The sequence below is a fragment of the Macaca mulatta genome, chromosome 1, assembly GCF_049350105.2.
Source record: "Macaca mulatta isolate MMU2019108-1 chromosome 1, T2T-MMU8v2.0, whole genome shotgun sequence".
NCBI classification, from domain to species: Eukaryota; Metazoa; Chordata; class Mammalia; order Primates; family Cercopithecidae; genus Macaca; species Macaca mulatta.
In genome coordinates this window covers 12,560,235-12,567,606 of record NC_133406.1, presented here as the reverse complement: position 1 = coordinate 12,567,606, position 7,372 = coordinate 12,560,235, and positions in this window count along the sequence as shown.

Here is a 7,372-nt window from a genome sequence, read left to right as displayed (position 1 = left end):
GCAAAATTACATGGCATTTAACCTTTGACACAAAAAATGCAGCTTCTAGGAATCTATCTAAAGATACACTGTGGCAAATACCTGAAAAGAAGCATTATTTATCAAGCACTATTTCCTAATAAAATAATTCTTAGGTCAGGTACAGTGGCTCAGGCCTGTAATCCCAGCACTCTGGGAGGCTGAGGAAGACAGGTGGCTTGAGTTATGAAGTTCAGGACCAGCGTGGGCAACATGGCAAAACCCCATCTCTAACAAAAATACAAAAATTAGCCGGGCATGGTGGCATGCACCTGTAGTCCCAGCTACTCGGGAGGCTGAGGTGGGAGGATCGCTTGAGCCTGGGAGGCAGAGGTTGCAGTGAGCCAAGATCGCAGCACTGTACTCCAGCCTGGGTGACAGAGTGAGACCCTGTCAAAAGAAAAGGGAAGGAAGGAAGGAAGGGAGGGAGGGAAGGCGGGAGGGAGGGAGAGAGGGAGGGAGGGAAAGGAAAGAAAGGAAGAAAGGAAGGAAAGAAAGAAAGAAAAAAGAAAAAAGAAAAAGAGAAAGAAAGAAAAAGAATTCTTACTAATAAATGCAGAAGAAATGATAGAATTAAAATATCACCATTTTCAATTCCTAATGAAATAATGGATCTAGGCAATGACCATCAATAGCTAGATGCTAAAATCATCTGATCAAAAACTAATGGGAACTTCGTAATAGATGGATGAGGCTAACAACATCTGAAACCACTGACTGGTTTTGCTGTCCTAAAAAGAAAAACAACCAGTTATTTTCTGTCTCCTGATGAGTTACAGTTGGAACTACATATCACCTGTAAAGGCTTCTGGCCAAAAATTAAACCCAGCTGGATCTTATTAAGCCTTTAAATCTAACAGTTAGTTTTGAAGCTTTCACAGATGAAATGAAGTCTGAGATTTGCTTCAAAATGAACCAGTGGTGGGGAGGAAGTGGGTGAGGTGTAGATGAAACAAGATTGGCCACGCTGATAATTGCTGGAGCTGGGCGATGAAAGCACAGGTATTCATCACACCATCTCTCTACTTTTGTGTATTTGTTTGTTTCTGGTTTTGGTTTTAAGGAGCAGAGAGTTTGATAGGCAAGAAAGGAAAGAGAAGGCTGAAGGAAGAAGCTCCCCAGTACAGAGACAGAGGGAGGGGCTCCAAGGCCGAAAGAGGAGGTCCCCTTGCGTGTGTTTTAAAATACCCCCAGATAAAATACCCCCAATAAAAAGTACTTGGTTGGATTCGATAGTTTTTTGTTTTTTTTTTTAATTTAAAAAAATCACCTCAATTTTTTTCTTGCTCTAACCTGCCGTAGAAATTCCTGAGGTTTCACTTGTTGCTTTATAATGAACTGTGTAAACACAAGCTGGAAGAGATTAGTTATGCGCAAGAAGGGTTGGTTAAACATTGAACCTGGCTTGCTGAGGGAAGCCTTTTAATGAATCTCAGTAATTTTGCAAAAGAAAAGATAACAATGAACACTACGTTAAACATCATTCTTTTGCACTTGGCTAAGTATGTATATGTAATTACTGTCTGACTGTCACTGGATGTATACAGCATATACACATTTACTTTTTAAACCTTTTTTTTTTTTTTTTGAACGGAGTCTTGCTCTGTAACCTAGGCTGGAGTGCAGTGCCATAATCTCGGCTCACTGCAAGCTCTGCCTCCCAGTTTCAAGCGATTCTCCTGTCTCAGCCTCCAGAGTAGCTGGGACTACAGGAGCCTGCCACCACTCCTGGCTAATTTTTGTATTTTTAGTAGAAAAAGGGTTTCACTATGTTGGCCAGGCTGGTCTCGAACTCCTGACCTCGTGATCCATCTGCCTCAGCCTCCCAAAGTGCTGGGATTACAGGCGTGAGCCACCACGCCCGGCCCATATATACTATTTATACATTTTTAGTATCATTTTGCCTTTACATTTTACATAATTTCAGATACATTTTCCTCATATCAAATAATTCAGCGTTTTTTAGTACTAGTATCATAGTCTGTAAGTCATTCAAAAAATGTATTTCACAAAACAGGCTATCTCATCCTTTGAGCTATCGAGATGAATTAATGTATACTCCTTCTAAGATCCCTCTCATCACTAAGATTCTTTTATTTTATGACAAAACCATAGTTCTAGAAGCTTGTTTCTCCCACCTGAAAAGACTGGATTTGGGACATGATCCTGTAGAACTTCAGAGGTAAGCCTGGTGAATCTGATCATAGGGGGTCTGGAGGGTGAAAAAAAAGTTTGGTGTTCATGGATGGGGCTAGTATTGGGGTGTGGGGGAGATTAGGTCAATGCAAGAGGATTCAAAGGAGAAATTAATGCCTTTAGATTGGGGAAGATAATCAGAAGAGGTAGATGACACTATCCATGACATTTCCTGGGGAAGCAGATGTATGTATAAGGATATGAGTGTTGTGGTTTTGTAAAGAATGCATTCCTGAAGATGTTGCATAATTTAAAACTTACATATTTTGATTAATTTTCTCATAAGAATAGCAGGGTATGTGTTCTCAGGGCTCACAAATGTATAATCCATTGTGGCAAATTTTTGCTTTCAATTTTTTTTATCATGATTGTCACAGGTTCTGTGACAAGAGTTCTGGTTTCTAAATTCACAGCTTACCAAGGCAGTTCTTTAAAGTTCTGGATACGGTTTTATCATATCTAGCTTGTATTCCAAAATTATTGAGTTGGGGCATATTTTCCAAGCACTAGCAGCGCTATTTAATGGATAGTTGGAGGGGGGTCCAAAAATTTTAAAATTATGTTAACAAAAATAACACAGCAACAAAATAATAAGCAAAATCACTGCCAGAGTATTCCTTAGCTTGAAACAATATGGTTCACATGGATAGAATACGGCATCTATTTCTGTTTAATCAGTTAACCCTGCTAAGTAGCAAGAGCTTACAATTCATGTCTAAAATCATGATTTTTTTTTTACTAGTTTTTTTAAAAATGTGGGCTATATATAAATAGATATAATTTAACATTTTGCTTATAAGACTCAATTTTGCCTGGGTATGGTGGCTCATGTCTGTAATCCTAGCACTTTAGGAGGCTGAGGCAGGAGGATTGCTTGAGCCCAGGAGTTCAAGACCAGCCTGGGCAACATAGTGGGACCCCATCACTACCAAAAATAATAATAATAATTAGTCAGGCATGGTGGTGTGCACTTGTAGTCCCAGCTACTTGGGAGGCTGAGGTGGGAGGATCACTTGAGCCCAGGAGGTCATGGCTGCAGTGAGCCACTATTGTACTACAACACTCCAGCCTAGGTGATAGAGTAAGACTATGTCTCAAAAAAAAAAAAAGACTATTTCTAAATGTATGGCTATATTATACCATATAAATGTGGCTTCTTGGGTAAGGAAAGAGGACAATATAGATGAAAAAGAAATTGATCCTACCTGAAGTGATCCTTTTATTGTATAACTCCCAGGCAGTTGTGGCAAATAATTTGCAACATCTACTCTGTTGTTCTGAAGCTGGTTTTCACAAGTTTTATTGGGAACACCATCCCCTCTCCTGCATGATCAGTTTCTCCTCTCCACAGATCATTCACATGAGCAAAGTCAGTAGCGTGCTGGTAAATGTTTAAGATCTTGTTCTTTAGGGGAAAAAGGTCCTAAGTTATAGCAGTTGCCCCGGATAACTTCAAGGTATCAACATGGAAGTTATGTGCAAAATTGGCTGTCACCAACCAGTATGAGCTAACACCAACATAGCACCCAGTGTTCTCCAAACTTCAGGTCACAGCCCGTTAGTGGGGCTTGCAAACAGTTTAGTGGGCTATAAGTAGCATTTTTTTAAAATGAAAAAAGTAGATTGCTTTACACATAACAGGAGTATTGTTTTGTACGAATTTTTTTTTTTTTTTTTCAAGACACAGTTTCACTCTGTTGCCCAGGCTGGAGTGCCAGTGGTGCGATCTCAGCTCACTGCAACCTCCGCCTCCAGAGTTCAAGCGATTCTCATGCCTCAGCCTCCCGAGTAGCTGAAATTACAGGCATGCGCCACAAGGCGCAGCTAATTTTTGTATTTTTAGTAGATACAGGGTTTCGCCATGTTGGCCAGGCTGGTCTCAAACTCCTGACCTCAAGTGATCCACCTGCCTCGGCCTCCCAAAGTGCTGGGATTACAGGAGTGAGCCAGGCCAAAAGTTTTGTTTTCATAATTTTAAGTATGTATGTAGTAAGTCTCAATGGAAATGTCATTCTTATGGCAGGTCACCTGAAAAAAAAGTCTAAAAGTTGCCAGTGTAGCATCTTCTTTTTCAAAACAAAAACAACATGAGAAAACCGTCTCCCCTTTGCTCCACTGCTTCCTCAGCTATAATGCTGCTTCTCCGTTCCTCTTCACAGCAAACATTTTCAAAATCTTTATAGTCACGGTTTCCACCAGTTCTTCACCTCCCATTTCTCAACCCATTTCAGAGTCACCGTCAGCCATAACTTCACGTTCCTAAGCCCATTGCTTACTTCCGTCTTTCTTGGCCTCTCAGCACACTTGGCACAATAGGCTGTTCCTCTTTCTTTGGCGTCTGTGACACCACTTTCAGCAAATTCCCCTGGTTGTTTCTTCTCAGTCTCATTTATTGACATTGTCTTATCTCCCCACGGCTGTCTTAGGTGATTTTCTCCCTCTACTCTCGTAGGTGGCGCCATCCAATCCCATGACATCCTATCATTCTCCCCTCCTGCTTCAGCCATGCTGGTTGGTGGCCTTTGTTTCCTGAACACATTTAATGCATTCTCAAGACCCTCAGGGACTTTGCAGTAGCTGGTCACTAAGGCGGGAATGCTCTTGCGCACCATCTTCATATGGCTGTTTCCTTTCTTTCACTCACCAGCTGCTTAAACTTTGCCTCCTCTGAGAAAATTTCCTTGTCACCCAACTAAGGTTGCCACTCAGGTGCTCCCAATTTAATCTTCTCTAAAACACATCACTATATGTGTCCTCAACTAGAGTGTAAGCTTCCTTGAAACAAGAACAATCAAAATGCCCTGCCCTCATGGAGTTTATAGTCTTATGATGGGCGAAGTAACATAAAATAAAAAGGTACCTTATATAGTATATTAGCATGACAAATGTTAGCCAGAAATAGAGCAAGGAAGAGTTGATAGGGAGTGTGTATGAGTGTGTTTTGGGACAGTGTTTGCAATTTTAAATATTGGTGGTCAGGAAGGGCCCCACTGAAAATTGACACCTGAGTAGACTTGAAAAGGGAAAAGGAAATATTGAGTAAAGATTTTAGGATGGGAGTGTGACAGGCCTGCTAGGAGAATAGCAAAGTAGGTGTGTCTGCTGCAGAAAAAGCGAGAAGGCAAATATTTGGAGATAAAGTCACAGTGTGTGAGGATTGGGGCAGATCATGAAGTGTTCCTGTAGTAACTGGATCTTTACTCAAAGAATGAGCAAAAATTAGTAGACCATTGGCCGGAAGTGGTGGCTCACACCTGCAATCCCAGGTTACAGGAGGCCGAGGCGGGCAGATCACTTGAGGTCAGGAGTTTGAGACGAACCTGGGCAACATAGTGAAACCTCATCCCTACTAAAAATACAAAACTTAGCTGGGCATGGTGGTGCACACTTGTAGTCCCAGCTACTCAGGAGGCTAAGGCACATGAATCACTTGAACGTGGGAGGCGGAGGCTGCAGCGAGCTGAGACCGCAACACTGCACTCCACTCCAACCTGGGCGACAGAGTGAGACTGTCAAAAAAAAAAACCAAAAAAAAGTAGTTTTTAGTAAGGGATTAACATGATCTGAATTACGTTTTATCATGATTTCTCTGGCTGCTGTGTTGAGACTGAATTGCAGAGGGGCAAGGGCGAAAATAGGGAGACCAATTTGGGTACTGCAGTAATAATGTAAGAGATGTGGGACTCTATCTAGAAGGGCCCATGAGGTCCTTTGCATGCTAGTATTCTTTACTGCTGTGCCTGGCCATGATAGGCATTCAGTGAATATTTGCTTATTTAAAATTACACACTGGGCTAGTTGAACAACAGTGCCAAATGAGGGAGATATTTCTAGGAATAAGTTCTTAGGATTTATGAACATTTTAATCCAGATTTTCTTTGTTCACTCTCTGGCCCTTTTACTCAGCCCCATTTGTGCCTAAATATGACTTACGAAAGAAACACAGCATTTATGTGTACTTATTTCAACTTATTTTAGCTTTGTAAAGGAGAAGTACTAGGTAGACTCAGGGCCCAGCTTGGTGACTCACGTCTGTAATTTCAGCATTGTGGGAGGCCAAGGCAGGAAGATACTGTGAGCCCAGGAGTTTGTGACCAGCCTGGGCAACATAGTGGACCCCGTCTCTACAAAAAAAAATTTTTTAAATTAGCTGGGCATAGTGGTGTGTGTCTGTAGTCCCAGCTACTCCTGAGGCTGAGGTGGGAGGATCACTTGAGAGAAACCCTGTCTCAAAGGGGGTGGGGGCGGGGGAGACTCAGGCAGAATTGTGAAGATATTCAGTTGCTCCTGACTTTATCAATAATCTAACACTTCAACCTAACATTGATATCTATTTTATGCAAAGCATTACACTATGCACTGGGGAATGTATAAGACAAGTTCATTCTCAAACTACAGTCGAGTTGGACAGATAAAACACACGACACACACCAGAAGATAACTATAAATCCAAGGCAGTGTATGTCAAGGGTAAATTCACTTATTCAAATTGGATCTTGAGAAGTGTATCTAACTTGGAAAATGGGTAAGGAGGAGAGAAAAGCAACAGTGAATCAGAACATGAGTTCCCAGTTATGGGACTTGTAATGAATTCCTCGATTAAAATAAAAAATAATGAAAACAAAAGCCAAGGAGGAGAAAGCCCATGTTGGTGACACTAAAATATATCTTTCCAAACAAATGTGGATAAAAGTTAAGTAGAGAAGATGAGAACTTTGAGGTCCCTAACACAAAACAAACAATAAGCAGCAAGCCATTCCAAGTGGCTGACATGACTTTGTTTCAAACTTTATTTATATTTCTGGCTGGTGTGTTTACAGCCAATAGGTCAAACTATCAGTGTAGAGCCCTGAGAAGTTGGGTATTTACGGAGCATCTAATACGCACAGAATTGTGCTCCATACTGCTTAAACTGTTCCCTAAGTGTCCAATTTGGAGAAAACACCCACGCGCAGGGTAACTAGCGAGTGACGCGGAGTGGCTGCGAGTCCATGTTATCACTAACGGATGGGGCGCTTTGAGCTGGGCACAGTCCAAGGTACTGAACCCTTCCCCCAGTTTCGCCTACATCCAGAGGTGTGTACCTTCAAAAAGCAGTGCCTTCAGGTCTCTTCTGGCACTGTCTGGACTCCGTTCCGAGGCAGACGAGGAAGCTGAG